General features: G+C 55.9%; 1 long non-coding RNA gene across 1 annotated transcript; it reads left to right on the top strand.

Annotated features, from left to right (window-relative positions):
* Nucleotides 1–7,364: 7,364 nt before the first annotated feature.
* On the top strand, nucleotides 7,365–10,962 carry LOC115892648. The gene is made up of 2 exons (XR_004052508.1): nucleotides 7,365–7,600; nucleotides 10,532–10,962. It is a non-coding gene; the product is annotated as an uncharacterized LOC115892648 (long non-coding RNA).
* Nucleotides 10,963–12,772: the final 1,810 nt, after the last annotated feature.

Below are 12,772 nucleotides of genomic sequence, written 5' to 3'. Positions count from 1 at the left end.
AATGCATCTTCTAGGACTTTACACTGAATCTACCTAGCCACCTGACAGCTGGCATCTCTAATCTTGTAATCCCAGCCCTGTGGGAGGACGAGGTGGGTGGATCACTTGAGACCAGGAGTTCAAGACCAGTCTAGGCAACATAGTGAGACCCTGTCTTTAATTTTTTAACTAATTTTTTTTTAAAGGCCCAAGATGACAGGGTTTGGGGAGCTTCATGTGGAGGCTGACAGGAAGGGGAACAAGAACTCATCCACGGCCAGGCGCAGTGTGGCTCATGCCTATAATCCTAGCACTTTGGGAGTGCGTGGTGGGTGGATGGATTGAGCCCAGGAGTTCACAACCAGCCTGGGCAACATAGAGAGACCCCATCTGTACAAAAGTAAAAAAATTAGCTGGGCATAGTGGCACATGCCTGTGGTCCTAGCTACTTGGGAGGCTGAGAGGGGAGGATCACTTGAGCACGGGAGGCAGAGGTTGCAGTGAGATAGTGCCACTGTACTCCAGCCTGGGCAACAACAAAAAAGCCCAACTAATCCACGTGTCCAACTCCACCAGGACAGAAACTTCTGTACTTGGGAGTCTTCCAGTCCTCACCTTATGTATCTCTTCATCTGACTGTTTATCTGTAGCCTTTATTTATTTTATTTTTTTTTTTTGAGATGGAGTCTCTCTCTGTTGCCCAGGCTGGAGTGCAGAGGCATGATCTCGGTTCACTGCAACTTCTGCCTCCGGGGTTCAAGTGATTCTCCTGACTCAGCCTCCTGAGTAGCTGGGATTATAGGCTCCTGCCACCACATCGAGCTAATTTTGTATTTTTAGTAGAGACGGGTTTCATCATGTTGGCCAGGCTGGTCTCCAGCTCCTGACCTCAAGTGATCCACCAGCCTTGACCTCCCAAAGTGCTGGGATTACAGGTGTGAGCCACCGTGCCTGGCCTATTTGTAGTTTTTAAAGTTTCCTCTGAGCTACTGACTTTAAGTGATGATAAAGTATGTCTGAGGAGAAAATAAAATAAAACATCCTTTGAAATAAACCAACAAACAGGTCTCCCTGAGTTGTGTGAGCTACTCTAGCAAATTAATTGAACCCAAAGAGGGGGCTGTAGGAACCCCAGCTAGAAGCCGGTGAGTCAGATGTTCCCAAAGCCCAGACTTGTGACTGGTGGGATGAGGGGTGGTCTTGTGGGACCAAGCCCTCAACCTGTGGTTTCTGAGGCCATCTCCAGGTAGACAGCATGAGAATTGAGTTGAATTGGAAGACACCAGCTGTCGTCGGCTGCAGAATTCATTCTTGCTGGGTGTGTGGGGAGAATCCACACATTTGGTCACAGAAGTCTTCTGTGATGATTGTTGTCTCGTGACAACAGAAGGAAAACACAGTAGTTGTGTGTGTGTGTGTGTGTGTGTGTGTGTGTGTGTGTGTGTTTTGAGATGGAGTCTCGCTCTGTCACCCAGGCTGGAGTGCGGTGGTGCTATCTCAGCTCTCTGAAACCTCTGCTTCCTGGGTTCAAGCGATTCTCCTGCCTCAGCCTCCTGAGTAGCTGGGACTACAGGCGCATGCCACCATACCCAGCTAATTTTTGTATTATTATTATTATTATTATTATTTTTTAGTAGAGATGGGGTTTCGCTATGTTGGCCAGGTTGGTCTCCAACTCCTGGCCTCAGGTGATCTGCCCACCTTGGCCTCTGAAAGACCTGGGATTACAAGCGTGAGCCACCGTGTCCAGCCAAAAAACACAGTTCAAATTGATTTTTCTTCACATGACCTTATTTGGAAATAGAGTCTGTACAGAAATAATTAGTTAAGCTCATTCGGGATTAGAAAGAGAACTAAATCCAGTAGCTAGACTTCTTACAAAGAGGCTGTGTGAGCTGGACATGGTGGCACTCACCCGTAATCCCAGCTACTTGAGAGGCTGAGGCAGGAGGACTGCTTGGGCCCAGGAGTTGACCAGCCTGGGCAGCATAGTGAGACCCCATTGCAAAAATAAGGAAGGCCATGCGAAGGCCACACAGACACACAGGGTAGATGGTTTCGGAGACTGGAATGATGCAGCTACAGCCAAGGAAGCCCAAGTGTGGGGAAAAGAAAGAGAGATCAGATTGTTACTGTGTCTATGTAGACAGAAGTAGACAGGGCCGGGCACGGTGGCTCAAGCCTGTAATCTCAGCAATCCCAGCACTTTGGGAGGCCGAGACGGGCGGATCACAAGGTCAGGAGATCGAGACCATAAGAGACATCTCAAAAAAAAAAAAAAAAAAGGCCGGGCGCGGTGGCTCAAGCCTATAATCCCAGCACTTTGGGAGGCCAAGGCGGGCGGATCACGAGGTCAGGAGATCGAGACCATCCTGGCTAACACGGTGAAACCCCGTCTCTACTAAAAAATACACAAAACTAGCCGGGCGACGTGGCGGGCGCCTGTAGTCCCAGCTACTCAGGAGGCTGAGGCAGGAGAATGGCGTGAACCTGGGAGGCAGAGCTTGCAGTGAGCTGAGATCCGGCCACTGCACTCCAGCCTGGGCGGCAGAGCGAGACTCTGTCTCAAAAAAAAAAAAAAAAAAAAAAAAAAGAAGTAGACATAAGAGACTCCATTTTGTTCCGTACTAAGAAAAATTCTTCTGCCTTGAGATGCTGTTTTTTTTTTTTTTTTTTTTTTTGAGACGGAGTCTTGCTCTGTCGCCCAGGCTGGAGTGCAGTGGCCGGATCTCAGCTCACTGCAAGCTCCGCCTCCCGGGTTTACGCCATTCTCCTGCCTCAGCCTCCGGAGTAGCTGGGACTACAGGCGCCCACCACCGCGCCCAGCTAGTTTTTTGTATTTTTTAGTAGAGACGGGGTTTCACCATGTTAGCCAGGACGGTCTCGATATCCTGACCTCGTGATCCGCCTGTCTCGGCCTCCCAAAGTGCTGGGATTACAGGCTTGAGCCACCGAGCCCGGCCGAGATGCTGTTAATTTGTAACCCTACCCCCAACCCTGTGCTTGCAGAGACATGTGCTGTGTTTACTCAAGGTTTATTGGATTTAGGGCTATGCAGGATGTGCTTTGTTAAACAAGTGCCTGAAGGCAGTATGCTTGTTAAAAGTCATCACCATTCTCTAATCTCAGGTACCCAGGGACACAAACACTGGGGAAGGAAAGCCAGGTATTGTCCAAGGTTTCTCCCCATGTGATAGTCTGAAATATGGCCTGGTGGGAAGGGAAAGACCTGACCATCTCCCAGCCCGGCACCCGTAAAGGGTCTGTGCTGAGGAGGATTAGTAAAAGAGGAAGGCCTCCTTGCAGTTGAGATAGAGGAAGGCATCTGTCTCCTGCTCGTCACTGGACAATGGAATGTCTCGGTGTAAAACCGGATTGTATGTTCTATTTACTGAGATAGGAGAAAATCGCCTTAGGATTGGAGGTGAGACGTGCTAGCCTGTGCTGGCAGCAATACTGCTCTTTAACGCACCCGGATGTTTATGTAGATGCACATCAAAGCACAGCACCTTTTTCTTAACCTTGTTTATGACACAGAGACATTTGTTCACATGTTCTCCTGCTGACCCTCTTCCCACTATTACCCTATTGTCCTGCCACATCCCCCTCTCCAAGATGGTAAAGATAATGATCAATAAATACTGAGGGAACTCAGAGACCAGTGCCGGGGCGGGTCCTCTGTATGCTGAGCACCGGTCCCCTGGGCCCACTTTTCTTTCTCTATACTTTGTGTCTCTTTATTTTCTCAAGTCTCTCATTTCACCTGACGAGAACCACCCACAGGTGTAGAGGGGCTGGCCCCCTTGATCGAGGATTGCCAGGAGCCACCAGAAGCTGAAGAGGCAAGGAAGGATCTTCCCCTGGAGTCCTCAGAGGGAGCGTGCCTTGTCCTGTACTTGGATTTCAGACTTCTAGCCTCCAGAACTATTCTGTTACTTTAAGCCACAGAAGTGGGTTGAGTAATTTGCTATGGCAGGTCCTTACTCTGTCTGTGGTTACACATCCAACAAGTGGCAGCCCAGGGGATTTGAATCCAGGCCCTGAGCCTATACCTGTGATCTCACCTCACCCCGCCAAGTTCTGCTGCCTACTATAGCCTCATGACAATTCCTGGCCCTGCAGAAGGTTGACAATCCGTAATTGTAGAGCAAGCACAGGGGACATCCTGTCTCCTTAGAGTATCCATCTGCTTCCTTCCTCCCAGTGAATGCCCCCAAATCATTCTGTGTCCTTCTTTACAGTGGCTGCCGGGAGGCTCAGTGCCACCCAGCTACATGCTGAGGTTACATTAACCCTGAGCTGGCCTTTTTTCCTCCTAGGCTTGAAGAATACCACCAGGTGGGTAGAGAAGGGCCCAGAGGCAGTGCAAGGCCAGTTCCAGCCCTGGCTACAGCCCTCTACCAGCCCACTGAGCCAACTGGGACCTTGTGTTCCTGTCATTTGAACTGGGCCGCTGCATGGGTGGCAGAGGGCTTGAGACTCCAAAGGTGTGGCTGTCATCAATTCCTGTCTCCTAGCAGGTCCCACTTGGAGCCTAGTACATTCCCATTAGGGCCTGAGGTCTAGCTGTGTCCTCACTACCTGATTCTCCAGCTCCCAACCTCTGACCTCACTGACTCCCTAGGGATGGCAGGGCTACCCTAAAGGATCCAGGGTAAGCCCTTGAGCTCCCACATCAGCCCTGGGAGCTGAGAGGACAATATCGCAATCCCTCCACCCCCTGGGTCTCCACAAGCACAGCTCTGCTGCTCAGGGTAACCCCAGGGAGAGGGGCCAGCAGCCTTCCGTGTGGAACACATGGCTGGCGAGGTGGAATCACGCCCCCATGCCTGAGGGGATAGCTCTGCCTCCGCGGGTTCCTGTTCAAGTCAGGTTAGGCCAGAAATTGTCTCCAAGAGCCCATTTACCCTAGGCGCCCTGCAAGCAGGCAGAGAAAAGCCCATCCAAGGACCTAGGCCCAGCCACCACCCTCCCTCTTTTGCTGGAAAAACGTCCTCTAGGAACCTCTCAGCCAGGGACACAGAGGGTGGGGGATGAGAGGCAGGGGCTGGGGCAGTTCTCTGCCTTCCACAGGACTCTGAGCTCTGGGCACTCCCCCATACCACTGCCTAGGTTGCCCCTTTCATGGCTTGAGGTTCAGCCCTCCATCCCCTCCTCCCTCCCCTCCCCCTGCCCAGTCTTCTCACATTCGAGGGGACAGTGTCCAGGCCTGGCTCAGTCTCTGGGAGGATATGGTCAGGATCTGGGAGCCCTCCCAGCTCTGGCTCCAGCCCTGAGGCTGCAGGGGAAGGGAAGGAGGGCTTACTGGCCGCCTGCTCTGGGCAGGGGGTCTAGGAGGTCCCTGGGGCACTGGGGCTGCTGCTTAAAGCTCTGACCCACTTCAGTCACCACTTCACTTCAGCAACAGCACCTTGGCCCTGGGGGAGGGCAGGCAAGGCCGTCATGCAGGTTTGCCAAGGAGGAAACCTGTGGTGCCAAGGTGGCCCCAGGACAATACTGGCTGTACTGAAGTGGGAGGAGAGGCTGTTATGTCCAACTGGCAGGTGCCAGGAGAGAAGGGGATGTAGGCACAGGCCCAACAGGGGTTGGGGGTCCGTGGATGGTCAAGAGCTAAGACATCCTGCTGTCCTCTGCCTTGTCTCAGGGGCCTAGCCCCACAGGATGACAGATCCTGGCACCCTACCCTCTCCCCACTGCCATCTCTGGGCAGGCAGTGCTTAATCCAAAGGAAGGAACCTTGAATCTTCATAGGGTAACTAACACACACACACACACACACACACACACACACACACACACACACGGGAGCTTGGCTGTCATCCCTCACTATATGCCCTTGGACAGTACTCAGCCCTTCCTGCACAACAGGTACCCATCCTCACAGGCTAGACACATGCTCCTTGCTTGGGGAAGTGGGGACTGCAGATCAGTGCCTCAAACATTGTGAGGATTCCAGAGCTGGGATTGGGGCTGCAGGGGCCCAGCAGGCCTCCAACAGAGACCTAGATTTCTGCTGAGGGAACCCTGGGAAGTGGGATACTCCTTGAGCTGGGTGGGTCGGTACCTCACTCTGGTCCTCAGAGGAACCAGGGCCCCCACCTCACCCTGCCTGCCCCCCACTCCCCACCCCACCCCTTGTCAGGGAGGAAGACTGAAGCCAGTGGTGGCAGATACAGCCCGCCTGCTGCCAGCCTGCCCAGAGCTGGGCTTAACGGTTAACCTCACTCTTCATCTGGTTTATTCCCCAGGCTGGAGTCAGAGGTGGGGGCCTGCCCCAAATCAAGAAGCAGGTGGCAGTAAATATTTGCCAGTGCAGGAGTGTCCATGCAGTGTGAGCAGGTCCTACACCACAATTGCCAGCTGCAGGGAAGATTCCTTTTTTCTTTCTTTCTTTCTTTTGAGATGGAGTCTTGCTCTGTCACCCAGGCTGGAGTGCAGTAGTGCCATCTCGGCTCACCGCAACCTCCGCCTCCCAGGTTCAAGCGATTCTCCAGCCTCAGCCTCCTCAGTAGCTGGGATTACAGGCGCCTGCCACCACGCCCGGCTAATTTCTTGTATTTTCAGTAAAAACTGGGTTTCACCATGTTAGCCAGGCTGGTCGAACTCCTGACCTTGGGTTCCGCCTGCCTCGGCCCCCTAAAGTGCTGGGATTACAGGCATGAGCCATGGTGCCCGGCCTAATTTTTGTATTTTAGTAGAGACGGAGATTCACCATGCAGGGCAGATTTCTTTTTCTTTTTTTTTTTTTTGAGACGGAGTCTTGCTCTGTCGCCCAGGCTGGAGTGCAGTGGCCAGATCTCAGCTCACTGCAAGCTCCGCCTCCCAGGTTTAGGCCATTCTCCTGCCTCAGCCTCCCGAGTAGCTGGGACTACAGGCGCCCGCCACCTCGCCCGGCTAGTTTTTTTTTTATTTTTTAGTAGAGACGGGGGTTTCACCGTGTTAGCCAGGATGGTCTCGATCTCCTGACCTCGTGATCCGCCCGTCTCGGCCTCCCAAAGTGCTGGGATTACAGGCTTGAGCCACCGCGCTCGGCCGCAGGGCATATTTCTAAAAGCAGGTGGGGGCAATACCTAACGCTGGCACACGCAGTGGAACCCCCACACCCGCCTAGAACGCTCTTTGCACCGTCAAAGCTACTATTCCCCAGTCAGCACTGGGGCCAGAGGGTAGAGAGTTGCCAAAAGCCACCTCGTCCCGGCCGAGCTCGCGTCTCCCTTGGCGGCTCCAGGCCCTCGGGACAGAGCTCTAGCGCCAAGAGTGACGCAGGCAGGGCCTCCTCCAGTGAGACCCGGCCAAACCTAGGAACCCACTGACCCTAGCTCCGGCGCGGGATAGGGCGGGCGCTCAGCCTTCGGGTCCGGACGTGGCAGGGCCGGGGTGGATGGGGGCGGGGCGACTAGGGGCGGCCCCGGGGGCAGGGGCGCAGACCGTCCGGCCTCCTGTGGATTCGGCGCCCGACCCGCTGCCGCCGTGGGGGCGCGGCTGGGCCGGCTGGCTTGGGGGGCGGCCGGCTGCGCCCGCGCCCTTCGAGCTCTGAGTGCGGTGGCTCCACGAGATCCAGTCCACGCTCCGCGAGCGGCGGCCAGAGCGCGCCCGGCAGCTGCTGCCGCTCCTGCGCCAGGTGAGAGAAGGAGGCGGCAGCCCCAGGGCTGGCGGCCAGGGAGGGTCTGGGGGTCTGGGAGGCGCGGGGCTGTGGGTTGTGGGCATGTATCGGCCGGGAGGCGAGGCGGAGCTGGTCTCGGGCGCGCGCGGGCGGGTTCCGAGGGCGCGACGGGCTGCTGCGCGCGGGGTCTTGCGTGGGCCAGAGGGCGGCCGGCTGGCGTGAGGGCTGGGTGAGGCCGGCGGACCGTGTGGGGAGGAGGGGGCCGCTGAGTGTGTCCGGGTGTCAGGGATTTGAGAGGGGTTGTGTGTGTTGAGGGTGGCCCCAGCCTGGAGCTAAGAGCCCAGATTCAGGCCCTGGCAAGATGGGAGGGGCCCGGGAGGAGTGGCAAGTGAGGGCGAATCATCTTGTATTGAGAGACAATGGAAGAGGGTAGCTTCCCCTTCTTCCAGGATCGGGAGAGGCACTGGTGGACCCTGGAGAGGACCCAGGGCTGGTCTGCGGGTGTCTCACCCCAAGACACCATGGCAGCCCACACAGAGCCATCGCATGCATCACCAGTTCTCCAACAGGCAGCTCAATGCTCTTAGAGTACACACCCCCAGCATCTGTGCATCACAACACTCCGTCCGGTGGTGGCCCTGCTCCTACACACACCAGGTACACTAAACCCAGATCCCAAGCCCTGGGTTGTCCCGGGATGCTGGTCCCCCCCATCACCTGGGCAAGCCACTTCCCTCACCAGCCCGTCCCCACCCCTTGCAGCAGCTACCACCACTACCTGCCCCATCCTGTGAGCGGAAAGTCAGCCATGCAGGTGTTTGGCCTGCAGAAGGTAGATAATTAGAAATGGGGAAACTGAGGCATGGGCGAAGTGGTCATCCCAGGGCCCACAGAGAAAATGTGGGGCAAGCCAGGGCCAGAGCCCTTCTTCCTGTCTTCCTTTCTCAATCTCCTCCAACTCTGGGTTCAGCAGGCTGGAAAAATGGAACTGTCCCTTTAAGAGGAGCTGGCTAGCCCTCAGAAGGCAGGCTGGCAGGTTGCAGTCTGGGGCCCTGTCTGGGTCTGCCAGGCTCATCAGCCAGCCTTCCTTCTGGATCTTCCCTAGCTGGCATCTGTGGCAAACAGCAGAGCAGCACTGAATCAGCCAGGCAACCAGAGGCAGGGATCTCAGTCTGGGATGCTGTCTGGAGCCCAAGACACCAGTTGGGCATTTTAGCTGGGAAACTGGAGGGAAAGAAGGATCCTCAGAGGCCAGCTAGGTCACCTCTTTCTGTCTCAGAGGTTGGGATTTGAGGTCCAGGGAGGGGCTTGTCCTGCTCCATAACCTGCAGGGACCCTGCAGCTGTGACCCACGGACTTCCCTGCCTGGCCCAACTTCCTGTGCTTGGGACCCACGCACACAGCATATCACCTATGGATTGGAGAAGGCCCACATGGGGTCTAGAGGCCCCTCCTCGCTGTGGACTGCCCCATCAGCTGTCAACGTGTCCTCTAAAGAGACCGTCTGGGCCAGGCACAGTGGCTCATGCCTATAATCCCAGCACTTTGGAAGACCGAGGCAGGCAGATCATCTGAGGCTAGGAGTTCGAGACCAGCCTGACCAACATGGAGAAACCCTGTCTCTACTAAAAATACAAAATTAGCTGGGCATGGTGGCACATGCCTGTAATCCCAGCTACTCAGGAGGCTGAGGCAGGAGAATTGCTTGAACCTGGGAGACGGAGGTTGCGGTGAGCAATTGCACTCTAGCCTGGGCAACAAGAGCCAAACTCTGTCACAAAAAAAAAAAGAGAGAGAGAGAGAGAGAGAGACCCTCTGAAAGAGTGTTCAGCCCCACACCAGTCCTGTGGGAGTAGACAGGAGGAGAAAGTGGAGGAGTGAGGCAGGAAGGCCAGGGCAGGTCTGTGCAGGCGGTAGGGTGAGGGATGGGTAGGAAAGGGGGCTGGAGGCCTGAATCCTGGCAGGAGTGGTGGGGAGAGAGAAGGGATGACTAGGTGAGCTGGGGGAGAGAGGAGGACGGAAGAGTGTTGGGGGATTCCAGGGCTTCTGGCCCCAGTGCCTGGGAAGATGGGCATGGAGGTGCCCTACACTGAACCGGGGCATGGGGCATGGGTGGTGAGGCCGGCTTCAGGGTAGCATGCCTTTGAGACATCTGAGAGAGAGGTCCGCCCCCAAGGGAAGGATCCAGACCTGTCCACCAACAGATGCTGGCCGCAGCTCAGGAAAACCAAGGGATAGGTGGGAAGGCAAAGGGTCTGAAGGGAACGCTGGGGAACAGGGGAATTTGAGGGGGTCAAAAGGGAGCAAACCCCCCTCCATAAGAGGAGAATCCCACGGATAAGCCCTAAGCCCAGAGAAGGCAGTGTCACAGCGCAACACTTCACCTCGAGGGAACTGGTCTCAGGGTTCTGGAATTCACTTATCACTTCCCTGATAGGCTCCCATGCCCCTTCCCTGTACTTATCCAAAGGGTCCACAAAGGGCAAAGTGGCTCACACCTGTAATCCCAGCACTTTGGGAGGATCGTTTGAGCCCAGGAGTTTGAGACCAGCCTGGGTAACATAGTGAGACCCCATGCTTTACAAAAAAATTTTTTTAATTAGCTGAGTGTAGTGGTGCCTGTCTGTAGCCCCAGCTCCTCAGGAGGCTGAGGTGGGAGGATCCCTTGAGGAGGCAGAGGTTACAATGAGCCGAGATCACACCACTGGATTCTAGCCTGGATGACAGAGCAAGTCCCTGTCTCAAAAAATAAATAAATAAGCAAAAAAAGAAAGGGTCCACCCACCACTGGACGGTTAGCCCATGGCCGCCTGTGGGGAGAATACAGCCAACCTTAGGGAGGAGATGGAGAGACAGGAACAGCAATAAGCAGCATCTGGCTGGCTGGGGTGGCGCCTGGAGATGGGAGACCCTGACGGGCTCACTCAGCTCTCTCTTCACCACTCACAGGACCTTGAGGGGACCCTCCTTACTGACATCCTCTACAGAGATGTGGCCTTCCTCAACCTGGTCGACCCCATCTCCCATGACCTGCTTGTGAACCGGGCCACCACCCCTGCCTCCACCTGGGACTCCACAGCTGCTGGGCTGGGACCCGAACCCCAGGCCTGCTGCGCCAGGTGACCCACCACCCGCCTGGCTCATTGCTACTGACTTGTGATGCTCTCAAGCACATGGTAGTGGGCGATGAAGGTCAAGGAGGACTCACAGGCCCCCAGAGATCCAGTGCAAATGCTCAGCCTGAGATTAAGGGGACAGAAGGAGAATGGACTCATAGGAGGCCAGGAGGCCAGCCCCTGGCTAGAGGCTCAGCCTTCCCTCAGTGGGAGGAGCCCCAACACCCATAGGGTATGGACCCCAAAATAAAGAGTGACACCCGCCTCTGCTTTTCTGAATCACCGACCTCAGGGTCACTGAGCAACAGCCCTGCTGCTGGGGTGGGGAGAAAGGGTGGCTGTGTCTGTCCAAAAGGGAGGGACAAAGGTCACACTGACCTTCTCCCAGGTGTTCCTTGGGGAAGTCTCCCATGGAGTCTAAGATGTGGGGGTCCTGGGTCCATCCCTGTGGGCTGGGGAGTTAAAGGAGGCCTCCAGGGAGCAGGCCCTCACAGCTGGGCAGGGCTTGGGCTCCTTGAGAAGGGGAGCTGTGAAGGAGCGGGTTGGGAGCCCCAGGAGGAGCAAAGCTTTACATGGAGCCCCACAGCAAGCTCACGTCGAGCCCCGGCTGCCAGCCTTGCCACCAGGGCCCTCTGGTCTGGGGACAATGCTGCATAGACCAGAGGCAGGGGCCACAGCGACTAAGTGGGAGGATTTGATGCCTGCCTCCCACAGGGTACAGTGCTGCCTGCCACCCCCAGTACCCAGCCCTAGGCTTGTTGTACTTGGTGAAGGGCAGCTCAGTGGGGTTAGCACAGACAAAGTGCTTGTGTGTTCTCTCCAGGCCTTGGGGGTCCCCATGTGGGAGAGCATGCGGGGTTGGAGGTGGGCATAGCCAGCAGCAGGGGGCCTTAGTCCTAGGGCTGTCCCTGGCAGGGGGAACTGTATCCATTCCTCCCCAAGCATCATCAGGGTGGGCTCCCAACCAGAAGCCTGATGCCACAGTCACCCTCAGCCCTGTGTGAGGAGTTACAGTTCAGCCCAACCAGGAGACAGGCAGGGCAGGCGGGAAAGGAATTTAGAGATGTCCGGGGGGATACTGAGGCCCAGAGTAAGGAAATCATGTGCTGAGCCAGGAGGTAAGGTCTGGGGGCAGTGGGCCCCTGCTAGATGAGGAGAAACTCAGCAGCAGAGGGAGGCTCCAAGGCTAAGGAGGAGGCAGGGGTCCTCCTGGACCTACACACCCCAATCCACCAGCTCTGACTTTTCCTCACAGCCACGGCCCACAGAGGACTGTGAGCGGCGTATCCATCCCTCGTGGTGCACAGATTCCAGCATATTCCCAGGCTGGCTGGATGCATAACAGTTTCTCAGGAAAGAAGGAGATGGCCAAAGACGGTGAGGACGGGATGGTGTTGGGTCCCGGGACTGGGATGGAGGCAGTGAGGAAAAGGATCTTCCTTAGGCCCCACTGATCTCACTGCTTTAGGTGGACTTCTTACCCAAAGGCTTTGGAGAGACTAGAGATGTCGCAGTTCAGCCCAGCTCTGCTCCTGACTTGCGTGGGGCCTGGCCAGGCCTTTCCCTTTTCGGGGTTTCTGCTCCCTCCCCTCTGTTAAATAGGACTTTCAGCTCTCAGCACTCCTTCCTGGGGTCCAGCCCCCTCCCAGCTCGCTTTGTTTTAGGGACTGGCCCTGCCCAGCAGTTCAGAAGCCATAGAGGCGTTTCCCTATGCCCCTACTCTGGAACAGGGGCTTCAGGCTCCCCAGAGTGAGGCAAAATGGGGTAGATGGTGGGAGGGGCCAGTGGAGAGGATTATGAGAAAATGAAAACTTAAACCAACATGCACTTATTCTGTGAGCAATCTATTATTTAAATCAAAACTATGAGAGCCGGCCCTGGGCCAGGCAGGCTGATAAACCTGTCACATAAGCAGACATCTGAGCTCTCCCTGAAACTCCTGTTGGAGAAATGCCAAGCTCTCTGGTCCCTTGTGCCCTGCTTTCTGCCCACCACTGGCCCTAAGCCAGCCCACAAACCCTCCACTGTCACTTAGAGATTCCTACCAGGGTGGTGCGCGAGGACCTGAGCTGGT

The sequence above is a fragment of the Rhinopithecus roxellana genome, chromosome 13, assembly GCF_007565055.1.
Source record: "Rhinopithecus roxellana isolate Shanxi Qingling chromosome 13, ASM756505v1, whole genome shotgun sequence".
Taxonomy (NCBI): domain Eukaryota; kingdom Metazoa; phylum Chordata; class Mammalia; order Primates; family Cercopithecidae; genus Rhinopithecus; species Rhinopithecus roxellana.
The sequence above is the reverse complement of the archived record's forward strand: the minus strand, read 5'-3'. Positions and strand labels throughout refer to the sequence as shown.